The 14,526-nt window shown below is 43.7% G+C and overlaps 1 pseudogene; it reads right to left on the bottom strand.

The window, feature by feature from the left end:
* Positions 1–14,526, bottom strand: part of LOC115462250 — a 79,424-nt pseudogene that overhangs the window by 60,244 nt on the left and 4,654 nt on the right.

The raw sequence follows: 14,526 nt of genomic DNA, 5'->3' as shown, positions 1-14,526 counted from the left end.
TTCCAGTCCGTTGTGTGTTCCAGTCTGGTGCACTCCAGTCACTCCAGTCCAGTGTGTTCCGGTCCGGTGTGTGTTCCAGCCCTGTGTCCTCCAGTCCGGGGGACTGCAGTCTAGTGTTCTCGTCCTGTGTCCTCCAGTCTGGGGGATTCCAGTCCATGTGTTCCGGCTCGGTGGGCGGTGCCTGCAGTCCCTGCCGGTGCCGGTGTGCTTGCCCAGCTTTGGTTGGTGGGTTTTGCCTGCTGCTGTCACTCCTCGTCAGCAGCCCAAGGGCTCACGTTTGCTCCAGAGCCCGGCCCCGCGGGCTCTGAACCTGAGAACCTGACACTGCTGTGGACATGAGTTTTTTTGTTTTGTTTTGTTATATTTGTACCCCGCGCTTTCCCACTCATGGCAGGCTCAATGTGGCTTATGTGGGGCAATGGAGGGTTAAGTGACTTGCCCAGAGTCACAAGGAGCTGCCTGTACCTGAAGTGGGAATTGAACGCAGTTCCTCAGTTCCCCAGGACCAAAGTCCACAACCCTAACCACTTGGCCACTCCTCCACTCCATCTTGCTACAGACAGCTCTGTCCTGCTGAAACTCCCTGCAATGAACTTGTTTTTTTACCTTGAATATATCTTCTCAATGAGATATTGCAATTTCCAGTCACCAAGCTCTGAGATACTTCTATCTGCTCAACTATTTCTCACCTTCAACCACTGAAACAGCTCTCAGAATTACGGAGTCTCTGTGCCCTGGGGCAGCACTTCTGAATATCTGACTGTGAGTAAATTATCTGTAATTTATTCAATAAAAGAGACTTCAGAAAAATAATAGAGACTTCAGGTGTGTCTGGTGTGCCAAGGTTATACTCCACGATATCATAGACTTTACAGTAACAAGTTTATGAGAGGCTTGAACACCCCCAACATGCCCCCTTGAAATATGGACGAACTGTGAAGCAAAACTGAGGCGTCAGAATTGCAACTTGGACATTTTTGAGAGAAAAACGTCCTTCTGCCACCTTAAATGACATTTTTTGGATGTTTTTGTTTTGAAAATGAGCCCCTTAATCTCTTATAATATTCTTTACTGAATTTTTCTCTCAGCGATTTCTGCTCGATAGTTGTTCCTTCCTCCAGCCCTAGATATTTAAATATACCTTCCTGTTCAAGCTCCTTTATCTTCCAGTCAACAGTCAAACAGGATATCAAAATATGGGTAACATAATTTCAATATAGTTATAACATCAAATCTATTCAACTATCATCACAACTATGGCCAATTACACTCCTCCTGACTAGACTGGACCCGTTTACGCATTTAGTGTGATTTGTTGGGCAAGTGATGGGAGAAGGGAAAGTGGGCCCTTTACTGAGACACAGATGTCTGTGGGGGTGGAGACGGTTATGGAAGCTTGCTTAAGGTCATGGAGAAGGAGGGGCATCTTGAGAATGGAACAAAACATGTATTTTTGCTGACCAATGTTAATGTCATGTCTAGGGCAAGATACTATACAAAACAGCTTAAACATTTACTGACTGTGAACTTTGTTAAAAGCTTTTAGTAGATAAGGATATGCATATAACATAGTAACATAGTAAATGATGGCAGATAAAGACCTGTATGGGTCCATCCTGTCTGCCCAAGATAAACTCATTTTACATGGTATGCGATACTTTATATGTATACCCCAGCTTGATTTCTCTTTGCCAATCTCAGGGTACAGACTGTAGAAGAGTTCTGAAGTTAATGTCGAAGCCCCTTCAAATTTACACTCTAGCCCATCCATATCTATTCAGTCACGATCAGGGCACAGACCGTAGAAGTCTGCCCAGCACTGGTTTTGCTTCCCAATAACTGGTGTTGCTGTTGCCAGCCAATCTCCACTAAGATTCCTTGGATCCATTCCTTCTAAACAGGATTCCTTTGTGTTTATCCCACGCATGCTTGAATTCTATTACTGTTTTCATTTCCACCACCTCCCGTGGGAGGGCATTCCACGTATCCACCTGACATTACTCCTGAGTCTGCCCCCCTTCAACCTCAATTTATGTCTACTACTACTACTACTACTACTATTTAGCATTTCTATAGCGCTACAAGGCGTACGCAGCGCTGCACAAACATAGAAGAAAGACAGTCCCTGCTCAAAGAGCTTACAATCTAATAGGTAAAAAATAAAGTAATCAAATCAATTAATGTGTATAGGAAGGAGGAGAGGAGGGTAGGTGGAGGCGAGTGGTTACAAGTCAAAAGCAACGTTAAAGAGGTGGGCTTTCAGTCTAGATTTACTAGTTCTACTGCCTTCTCGTCTCCAGAAAAGGTTTGTTTGCAAATTAATACAGACGTTCAAATATTTGCAAGGTATCATCTCACCCCGTTTCTCCTTTCCTCCAAGTTATACATGTTCAGGGCATCATGTCTCTCCTCATAAAGTTTGCAACGCAAATCCCATAGCATTCTTGTAGCTTTTCTTTGCATCGCTTCACGTGTTTTTACATCTTTATTTATTTATTTATTAAGATTTATTTACCACCTTTATGGCCTCCAAAACTGAACACAGTACTCCAAGTGGGACCTCACCAACGACTTGTAGAGGGGCATCAAAACCTCCTTCCTTCTGCTGGTGATACCCCTCTCTATGCAGCCTAGCAGCCTTCTGGCCCAACATTAAAACTGTACTGTGACCAAAATCCAGAATAAACAGAATTCAATAGAGAATAACACATGTGTACAAGAAAATGTGAAATAGGCGGTTAATGTGTGATAATAAAAACTAAGTAACAGAATATAAAACAGCAACATCCACATGGTGGTGAGACCACAGAAAAGTAAAAGGAAAACAAGGCTTACCAACAGAACAGCAGAAATAACATGAGGATCCCTTTCTTCTGCACAGGATTCCTTTATGTTTATCCCACGCATGTTTGAATTCCGTTACCGTTTTCATCTCCACCACCTCCCGCGGGAGGGCATTCCAAGCATCCACCACCCTCTCCGTGAAAAAATACTTCCTGACATTCTTCTTGAGTCTGCCCCCCTTCAATCTCATTTCATGCCCTCTCGTTCTACTGCCTTCCCATCTCCGGAAAAGGTTTGTTTGCGGATTAATACCTTTCAAATATTTGAATGTCTGTATCATATCACCCCTGTTCCTTCTTTCCTCCAGGGTATACATGTTCAGGTCCGCAAGTCTCTCATACGTCTTGTAACGCAAATCCCATACCATCCTCGTAGCTTTTCTTTGCACCGCTTCAATTCTTTTTACATCCTTAGCAAGATACGGCCTCCAAAACTGAACATAATACTCCAGGTGGGGCCTCACCAATGACTTGTACAGGGGCATCAACACCTCTTTTCTTCTGCTGGTCACACCTCTCTCTATACAGCCTAGTAACCTTCTAGCTACGGCCACTGCCTTGTCACACTGTTTCATCGCCTTCAGATCCTCAGATACTATCACCCCAAGATCCCTCTCCCCATCTGTACCTAGCAGACTCTCACCGCCTAACACATACGCCTCTCTTGGATTTCTACTCCCTAAGTGCATCACTTTGCATTTCTTCGCATTGAATTTTAATTGCCAAACCTTAGACCATTCTTGTAGCTTTTTCAGATCCTTTTTCATGTTTTCCACTCCCTCCGGGGTGTCCACTGTGTTACAAATCTTAGTATCATCCGCAAATAGGCAAACTTTACCTTCTAACCCTTCGGCAATGTCACTCACAAATATATTTGAACAGAATCGGCCCCAGCACCGATCCCTGAGGCACTCCACTACTCACCTTTCCCTCCTCCGAGCGAACTCCATTCACCACCATCCTCTGGCGCCTGTCCGTCAACCAGTTCCTAATCCAGTTCACCACTTTGGGTCCTATCTTCAGCCCATCCAGTTTATTTAAGAGCCTCCTGTGGGGAACCGTGTCAAAAGCCTTGCTGAAATCTAAGTAGATTACGTCTATAGCACGTCCACGGTTCAATTCTCCAGTCACCCAATCAAAGAATTCAATAAGTACATAAGTACATAAGTAGTGCCATACTGGGAAAGACCAAAGGTCCATCTAGCCCAGCATCCTGTCACCGACAGTGGCCAATCCAGGTCAAGGGCACCTGGCATGCTCCCCAAACGTAAAAACATTCCAGACAAGTTATACCTAAAAATGCGGAATTTTTCCAAGTCCATTTAATAGCGGTCTATGGACTTGTCCTTTAGGAATCTATCTAACCCCTTTTTAAACTCCGTCAAGCTAACCGCCCGTACCACGTTCTCCGGCAATGAATTCCAGAGTCTAATTACACGTTGGGTGAAGAAAAATTTTCTCCGATTCGTTTTAAATTTACCACACTGTAGCTTCAACTCATGCCCTCTAGTCCTAGTATTTTTGGATAGCGTGAACAGTCGCTTCACATCCACCCGATCCATTCCACTCATTATTTTATACACTTCTATCATATCTCCCCTCAGCCGTCTCTTCTCCAAGCTAAAAAGCCCTAGCCTTCTCAGCCTCTCTTCATAGGAAAGTCGTCCCATCCCCACTATCATTTTCGTCGCCCTTCGCTGTACCTTTTCCAATTCTACTATATCTTTTTGAGATACGGAGACCAGTACTGAACACAATACTCCAGGTGCGGTCGCACCATGGAGCGATACAACGGCATTATAACATCCGCACACCTGGACTCCATACCCTTCCTAATAACACCCAACATTCTATTCGCTTTCCTAGCCGCAGCAGCACACTGAGCAGAAGGTTTCAGCGTATCATCGACGACGACACCCAGATCCCTTTCTTGATCCGTAACTCCTAACGCGGAACCTTGCAAGATTCGTTTGGCACGATTTCCCTTTGGTAAAACCATGTTGTCTCGGATCTTGCAACTCATTTTCTTCCAGGAAATTCACTATCCTTTCCTTCAGCATCGCTTCCATTACTTTTCCAATAATCGAAGTGAGCCTTACCGGCCTGTAGTTTCCAGCTTCTTCCCTATCACCACTTTTGTGAAGAGGGACCATATCCGCCGTTCTCCACTCCTACGGAACCTCTCCCGTCTCCAAGGATTTATTAAACAAATCTTTAAGAGGACCCGCCAGAACCTCTCTGAGCTCCCTCAATATCCTGGGGTGGATCCCATCCGGTCCCATGGCTTTGTCCACCTTTAGTTTCTCTAGTTGTTGATACACACTCTCTTCCGTGAACGGTGCTATATCCACTCCATTCTCAAATGAACTTTTACCAGTCCATCGCGGTCCTTCTCCCGGATTTTCTTCAGTAAAAACAGAACAAAAGTATCTATTTAGCAAATTTGCCTTTTCTTCATCATTATCTACATAGCGGTTTGCAGTATCTTTTAGTGTCACCCCTCCTTACCTTTCTAGCCATTTGTTGCTAATCAGTTCCTGAAATGTAATGGTTTTTGAGGTTTCGGAGTGATAGATGAATATATTTGCATCACCTGCTCTGCTTTCCAGTGTTTCCATTTCCCTCTTGAGTCTCCAGCTTCCTCGTTAGCCTACTGCACTTTCCTAGATGTGGACTAAGCCTATGTATCTTTTTCTTTATTATTATTTTTCTGATTTTTGAATTATTCTTGGATATTTCTCTACTTTGAATGGTAAAATTACAAATAAGAATAAAAACCTTCCCTGTGGCTGCCTCCAAATGCTGTGTGAGTAAGATCATGTCATTTCCGTTCAGCTTTTCTTTTGAAAGAGTTTTCATATTTAGAACATTTCAATGGTTTATGTCACATGTGACAATTACACAACAAGATGATGAAAAGTCCCCACAAAAAAACTAGGAATAACCAAACACAAACCAGAGTGAGAAACACCTTAATTATTACCCTACTTTGAACCCGAATCAACACACTTTATCTGTGGTAATGGAGGAAAAAGACCTCAGGAGCGGTAGAAGCTCTGCAGATCAGTGGCTTAACACACCTTACAGACCAGCGGTACTTCCGAATTGCCACGCAGCGAGCCTGCAATAGGCTTTCTGCACTTCAGTAAAATGGTCCCTTTATACATTTCTTTTAAACCATTTTTCTCTCCAGTGAGACCCTATAGGCCAGTGATGGCGAACTCATTGCACGAGTGCCAGAGAGGGCACGCAGAGCCCAGAGCTGGTCTACCCACTCTCCCTCCGAGCACCAGGCCGGCCTCCCTTCCTCCCACCAAGCACCAGGCCGCCTGCCTGCCCTCCCTCCCTCCCAGGCGTACCTCGGGGTTAAGGTATGCCTTTTAAATTTCGGAGGAGGAGGGGAGCCCTGGTGCTGGGTGGGAGGGAAGATGGGCGGGCGGCCTGATGCTTGTTTTGTTGGAGGGAGGGCAGGAGGCAGGCCTGGTGCTGGGAGGGACGGAGGGACGGAGGCCTGGTGCTGGGTGGGAGGGAGGCCTGATGCTGGGTGCTGCTGGGTACTGGGTGGGAGGGAGGCCTGATGCTTGGTGCTGGGTGGGAGGGAGGCCTGATGCTGGGTGGGAGGGAGGCCTGCCTGGTGCTGGGAGGGAGGGCGGGTGGGAGGGCAGGGGGGGGAGGAGGGTGGCTGGATGGGAGGGCAGGGGGGAGAGGAGAGTGGCTGGACATGGGTGGCTGGAGGGGAGAGGAGTGTGGCTAGACATTTGTGGCTGGAGGGGAGAGGAGGGTTGCTGGACATGGATGGAGAGCAAGAAATGAAGAAGAAAGGAGGAAAGTAAAGAAATAAATGGAAAGGAAGCCCTGGAAACGGAGTTAAGAGAACAGATAGAGAGCAGCAGAATCAGTGACTAGGACCAATATGGATAGAAAAACAAAATCACCAGACAACAAAGATAGAAAAAATCATTTTATTTTCATTTTAGTGTTTGGAATATGTCCAATTTGAGAATTTACATCTGCTGTCTTATTTTGCACTGGGTATACTGGAGCTGTAACAGCTTACGGAAATGATTTATAATGAAAGAAAATCATGTTATTTTTCTCCTATACTAGTATAATATTTCAATGATGTCTGTTTATATGCGCCATGGCTGGTGTAAGGGGTGTGGCTATCATAGGGGTGGAGTCATATGTGGTGACCCCACCCATAATGAGTACCGGCACTTTGCGATAAATAATTAGATTTTGGGTTGCTGTTTGGGCACTCGGTCTCTGAAAGGTTCGCCATCACTGCTATAGGCCATTGCAGCTTGTAAAACGCCATAAGATCATCTTGCAAATTTCTCAATCTGCGCTTCCCCAGCTGTAAAGGACTAAAATACAAGCTGATACACGCCACTACCTTTTCCTACATGAGTACACAGTTGTGGAATGCATTACCCACAGCCCTGAAAGCTACTGAAGAAATAACCAACTTCCGCAAATCTTTGAAGACATACCTCTTCAACAGGGCCTACAAAGAGAACCCATAGCCTTACAAAATACCTCACCAACCCACCCAGTTACTAAAGTCCACCTTCGGTACTATCCTGCCTAACACCTTCCTTCCCTCTTCTCTCTGACCTCACTTAATCTACAAACTACCAACTGTATCTATTATCATGTAATGACTGTGTCATAACAAATCTCTGTAAGCCACATTGAGCCTGCAAATAGGTAGGAAAATGTGGGATACAAATGCAACAAATAATAAATAATAATAAAACAATTAGAATATTGAACTGGTTTATTGTATAAGTCATTTCATGTCGTTGCAGCTCAATATGACATTCAGGAACATTTAAATGGTTTCTCTTTTGTATGATTCACTATATGCCATTTGCATATCGGCCTCCCTTACCAGCCCACCATACACTCACTGTGAGGTTTAACCCCTTCACACCACCTCTGCGATGGGGACGTCTTACCCAAAAAATTCTCACACAACCAGCTGTCAAATTCAGCAAGATTCTTTATTTTTCTTACTTCAACCAGCAGACAAAAATCAAGGGCAGAGTGCAAGCAGCTACTGAAAGATGAAAGAGAAAGATCAGGAGGGGGGCTATGCGGGAAGTTGTACAGAGGGTGCTTCTGGGGCAGGCAGAAGGTAGCACTTACATTGGTGATGCTGCTGCCAGAAGCCTCGAAGTTGAAAGACGTGCAGGAGCGGAGGGGGAGAGCGATACCGCACTAGTTGGGGGATGGGGGTGGGGGAAGGACACCCATACAGCACCGCACCGGGGGGGAGGGGTAAAGACGGCAGCACTGCACCAGTCGGGGGGGAGAGGAAGACATCCAAGGCAGCACCCCCTCACGAGCTGCACCCGGGGCCGTCCGCTCCCACCGCCCCGCCCTCGGTACGCCACTGTCTATCTGTCCTCTTCTTCTCATTTGCTTATCTGTCTTTTCCACTTAGTTTCCATCCCTCCCATATTCCATAACCATCTTTCCCATCTTCTAACTTGTTTCTATGTCATGTCCAGCTACAGTTCTTTCTCTAAATTCTTAACAATGCAGAGACAGTTTGCTCCTGGTACTTTCCTTATCTGCTTAGAATACAAGCTTAGACGCAGTGGTAATAATGAACAGAATAAATGTTAAAGTACATATCTCCATACAGGCTTACCTTAATGTAATTTATATAAGTAAAGCTAATATAATTCATATATGTAACTCCCTGTCCAGAAGAGCTTATAATGTTACCATTTTTACAATACTTAAAGTGCAATAACTCCTGTACACTCTCTACTGAACTGCCACACAGTTCATACATACTGGTCCACGTCCTTGTTCTTAGGCATGTCTTAATGCCTTAAACTATGTGACAGGCCTACGCAATCCCTCTTTTCAGATATTCCTAGTTGTTTGTCCAGGCCATTGGCCTGCTCTGACCTTCCTATCTGACAGTAACCCCTTGCTTTTGAAACATGTATAACATCTTGAATATTGATTTATTGCAAGCCCAGTCAGATAGCTCTTCCCTCTGAAACATTTATCACCTTCTAAACATTTAAATGGTTTCCCTCCCATTTGAGTCCTTTTGTGCTATTTGAATTGGACCTTCTTATTAAAACACTTATCACATACTTAATATTTAAATGTTTTTTTTCTTCCGTATGAGTTTTCGTGAACTTTCTTCTTGGCCTTCCTTCTGAAACATTTATCACATTAGGAACACGTATGGTTTCTCTCCTGTATGAATCGTTTTGTGGCATTCCAGGTTTACCTTGGTTCCGAACCATTTATCACATTCTGAACATTGAAATGGTTTCTTTCCTGTATGAGTTCTTTCATGAAGTTTGATATCACCCTTGGTTCTGAACCATTTCTCACATTCTGAACACTGAAATGGTTTTTCTCCTGTATGAATCCTTTCGTGATTTTTCAGCTCACTTCTGGTTCTCAACCATTTCTCATATTCTGAATATTGAAATGGTTTCTCTCCTGTATGAGTTCTTTGATGAAGTTTGACCTCACCCTTGGTTCTGAACCACTTCTCACATTCTGAACATTGAAATGGTTTTTCTCCTGTATGAGTTCTTCCATGCTGTATCAGATTACTTCTACAGGTAAAGGATTTATCACATTCTGAACATTGAAACGGTTTCTCTCCTGTATGAGTTCTTTCATGAAGTTTTAGCTCAGCCTTGGTTGAGAACCATTTCTCACTTTCTGAACATTGAAATGGTTTCTCTCCTGTATGAGTTCTTCCATGCCGTTTCAGATTACTTGTACAGGTAAAGGATTTATCACATTCTGAACATTGAAATGGTTTCTCTCTTGTATGAGTTCTTCCATGCTATTTCAGATGACTTTTACAGGTAAAGGATTTATCACATTCTGAACATTGAAATGGTTTCTCTCTTGTATGAGTTCTTCCATGCTGTTTCAGATTACTTTTATAGGTAAAGGATTTATCACATTCTGAACATTGAAACGGTTTCTCTCCTGTATGAATTCTTTCATGAAGTTTTAGCTCAGCCTTGGTTGAGAACCATTTCTCACAATCTGAACACTGAAATGGTTTTTCTCCTGTATGAGTTATTTCATGAAGTTTTAGTTCAAACTTGGTTGAGAACCGTTTCTCACATTCTGAACATTGAAATGGTTTCTCTCCTGTATGAGTTCTTCCATGCTGTATCAGATTACTTGTACAGGTAAAGGATTTATCACATTCTGAACATTGAAACGGTTTCTCTCCTGTATGAGTTCTTTCATGAAGTTTTAGCTCAGCCTTGGTTGAGAACCATTTCTCACATTCTGAACATTGAAACGGTTTCTCTCCTGTATGAGTTGTTCCATGCCGTTTCAGATGACTTTTACAGGTAAAGGATTTATCACATTCTGAACATTGAAACAGTTTCTCTCCTGTATGAATCCTTATGTGGTTTTTCAGCCCAGTCCTGGTTGAGAACCATTTCTCACATTCTGAGCATTGAAATGGTTTCTCTCTTGTATGAGTTCTTCCATGCTGTTTCAGACTACTTTTACTGGTAAAGGATTTATCACATTCTGAACATTGAAACGGTTTCTCTCCTGTATGAGTTCTTTCATGGTGTTTCAGATGACTTTTACAGGTAAAGGATTTATCACATTCTGAACATTGAAACGGTTTCTCTCCTGTATGAGTTCTTTCATGAAGTTTTAGATCAGCCTTGGTTGAGAACCATTTCTCACATTCTGAACATTGAAACGGTTTCTCTCCTGTATGAGTTGTTCCATGCCGTTTCAGATGACTTTTACAGGTAAAGGATTTATCACATTCTGAACATTGAAACAGTTTCTCTCCTGTATGAATCCTTATGTGGTTTTTCAGCCCAGTCCTGGTTGAGAACCATTTCTCACATTCTGAGCATTGAAATGGTTTCTCTCTTGTATGAGTTCTTCCATGCTGTTTCAGACTACTTTTACTGGTAAAGGATTTATCACATTCTGAACATTGAAACGGTTTCTCTCCTGTATGAGTTCTTTCATGGTGTTTCAGATGACTTTTACAGGTAAAGGATTTATCACATTCTGAACATTGAAACGGTTTCTCTCCTGTATGAGTTCTTTCATGACGTTTTAGCTCAGCCTTGGTTGAGAACCATTTCTCACATTCTGAACATTGAAACGGTTTCTCTCCTGTATGAGTTGTTCCATGCCGTTTCAGATGACTTTTACAGGTAAAGGATTTATCACATTCTGAACATTGAAATGGTTTCTCTCCTGTATGAATCGTTTTGTGATTGTTCAGCACAGTCCTGGTTGAGAACCATTTCTCACATTCTGAACATTGAAATGGTTTCTCTCCTGTATGAGTTCTTCCATGCTGTTTCAGATGACTTTTACAGGTAAAGGATTTATCACATTCTGAACATTGAAATGGTTTCTCTCCTGTATGAATCGTTTTGTGATTGTTCAGCACAGTCCTGGTTGAGAACCATTTCTCACATTCTGAACATTGAAATGGTTTCTCTCCTGTATGAGTTCTTCCATGCTGTTTCAGATGACTTTTACAGGTAAAGGATTTATCACATTCTGAACATTGAAATGGTTTCTCTCCTGTATGAATCGTTTTGTGATTGTTCAGCACAGTCCTGGTTGAGAACCATTTCTCACATTCTGAACATTGAAATGGTTTCTCTCCTGTATGAGTTCTTCCATGCTGTTTCAGATGACTTTTACAGGTAAAGGATTTATCACATTCTGAACATTGAAATGGTTTCTCTCCTGTATGAATCGTTTTGTGATTGTTCAGCACAGTCCTGGTTGAGAACCATTTCTCACATTCTGAACATTGAAATGGTTTCTCTCCTGTATGAGTTCTTTCATGAAATTTTAGCTTACCCTTGGTTCTGAACCATTTCTCACATTCTGAACACTGAAATGGTTTCTCTCCTGTATGAATCATTTTGTGATTGTTCAGCACAGTCCTGGTTGAGAACCATTTCTCACATTCTGAACATTGAAACGGTTTCTCTCCTGTATGAGTTCTTTCATGAAGTTTTAGCTCAGCCTTGGTTGAGAACCATTTCTCACATTCTGAACATTGAAACGGTTTCTCTCCTGTATGAATCCTTATGTGGTTTTTCAGCCAAGTCCTGGTTGAGAACCATTTCTCACATTCTGAACATTGAAACGGTTTCTCTCCTGTATGAGTTGTTCCATGCCGTTTCAAATGACTTTTACAGGTAAAGGATTTATCACATTCTGAACATTGAAACGGTTTCTCTCCTGTATGAATCCTTATGTGGTTGTTCAGCCAAGTCCTGTTTGAGAACCATTTCTCACATTCTGAACATTGAAATGGGTTCTCTCCTGTATGAGTCATATGGTGGGTTTCCAAGTTCGCCTTGCTTGCGTAACATTTATCACATTCAGAACATTGAAATGGTTTTTCACAGTATCCAGATGGGTTAGTTTTATGCATACCTTGACAGTCATGAACTTCAGTCCTAAGCCCTCTTATGTGGTGCTCAATAAAATTGGAGTCGATACTAAAGGTTTCCCAAACATCAGCCCTTTTAAAATCTCTCTCACCGTTGAGTCTTCCAGGTTGTTCAAGTGTTGGGAAAAAGCTACAGTTTTTCTTTTGTCTTTCTAATCTTTCTCCTTTCTGAGCTGCTGCTTTCTCACCAGTTGGTATTATGCTACCGAAACCTCCTTCACAATCTGCTGAAGGATCTGTGCTGTCTCTGGAGGAGTCTTCATGTTTCCATTCCTCTTTCTGCTGCTCATCACACATTCTCACTCTTTCACTCTCATTCCCAAATCCATCATCTGTTGGATAAAATAAAAAGAGTACGATCATTCATTTTACAGCTATGGAAAAGGATATACTTAAGGTGGGCAGGAACGAGGAGAATGTGCTCCTACCCCACAAAATTCACTGGAGCACCTGGGCTAGAGGTAGAACCGGGAGAGGAAGAAAAGATGGAGCATTGTCAGGAGAGCCGGGGGGGGGGGGGGGGGGGCTCGAAAACCTGAAAGTGGAAAAAGCTACAGAGCTGGATAGGATACATCCCAGTGAGGATGTGTTTTTTGCCTCTATGTCACTGATCAGGTAGGATTTATTACTGGAAGGCAAGCAGCTGATGGTAGAAGAGTACTTTCCATCTATGAAGGGTGAAATACAAAAGAGGTGTATAGACTCTTTGCTTTCGTATCAAACTGCTAAAATAAACAAGGAAATTTCTTCCTGGATAGTTTAGGCATCAAGCTCAAAACAGATTTGTTTCAGAATTATGGAAGGAAATGAACATATTAGTTTTCATTCATGATAATATGCTGTAATTTCTGGTTTGTCTAGTCTCGTTGTACGTAACCCACACAGAACTGCGAGGTATTGCGGACTATAAAAACAAAGTGTTATTGTCACCAAACGCCTAGCGCCCGCCTGAGGTTAACCCTGTGGCCACCTGGAGGGTCTGTCTCCAACATTGCTCAGGACCGCCTGCACCTGGGCATGTGCTCTATACTAGAACCCTCCTCCCACCGACTGTGTCCTGCTTGCCTCTGAGCTAGTCTCCCACTCTCAGATTATTCTCTGGTAATTTCTAGGACACTGGGGGCCACACCAGATGAAAAAGTACAGCAAGCAATAACAGATAACCACCAAAACAACCCAAACATTAAAACTATCTAACAACAGCAGAGTGGTCCCTCATTAACCGTACATCTGAAAGCCACGGGTGTGCCAACCCTCTCTCACCTGCAGCTAGCGCACGGCTGAGTTCTCCTCTCTGTGCTCAGGAAGTTCAACAGACCATTAAATCTTTATCAATGGGCACCGCCCTGGGCCTGGATGACTTTTCCTCAGAGTATTATAAGATTTTGGTGCATAAAATAATTGTACCGCTCACTCTTTTCTTTGAGGAGGCGATGTTGGGCGGTGAGCTGCCTGCTAGAGCGAACGAGGCGCTCATTGTTCTGGTTTTCTAAGCCAGGTAAACCCCCGGATTTACTAGGGTCCTACCGCCCGATCTTCCTCCTCAACGTAGACGTGAAAATCCTAGCCCGAATCTTGGCGGACAGACTAGCCACTCATATTCCTACCCTGGTGGGAGACCATCAGGTAGGCTTTGTCAGGGGATGACACCCAGGTCTGAATGTTCGTAGAGCGCTGCTTGCAGTGAGCAAGGCGAAGGCTTCTCAACAGCCGCTGCTGCTGGTGGGACTGGATGCAGAGAAGGCTTTCGACTGGGTGAGCTGGGACTATCTTTTCGTAGTGCTACGCTTTGTGGGACTCTCTGGATGGTCCTATGCAGATCCGGTAGCCCGAGTGTTGGTGAATGGGTCACAATCTCCTAGTTTTCGGGTACGCAGGGGAACCAGACAAGGATGCCCTTTGTTCCCCCTCCTGTTTCTACTATATCTGGAACCTCTCCTCTGTGACATTAGGAGAGACCCGACGATTGCTGGTGTGGCACTGCCCCAGCTCACCGTCAAGGCCTTGGCTTACGCAGACGATATCTTGCTGGCTTTAACACACCCCCAGAGCTCCCTGGTCGCAGGAATTCAGATATTACTCTGGCTTTTGGCTGAATTTGCAAAAATCTGAAGCTCTGCCGGTTCCCCTCTCAGTACAGACAACATGGGAGGGGCCCTTCCCGTTAAAGTGGGCCTCTGGCTATCTACATTACTTAGGCATCCGGGTTCCGACAGTCTT

Source organism: Microcaecilia unicolor, chromosome 2 (assembly GCF_901765095.1).
Source record: "Microcaecilia unicolor chromosome 2, aMicUni1.1, whole genome shotgun sequence".
In the NCBI taxonomy this organism is placed as follows: domain Eukaryota; kingdom Metazoa; phylum Chordata; class Amphibia; order Gymnophiona; family Siphonopidae; genus Microcaecilia; species Microcaecilia unicolor.
The sequence above is the reverse complement of the archived record's forward strand: the minus strand, read 5'-3'. Positions and strand labels throughout refer to the sequence as shown.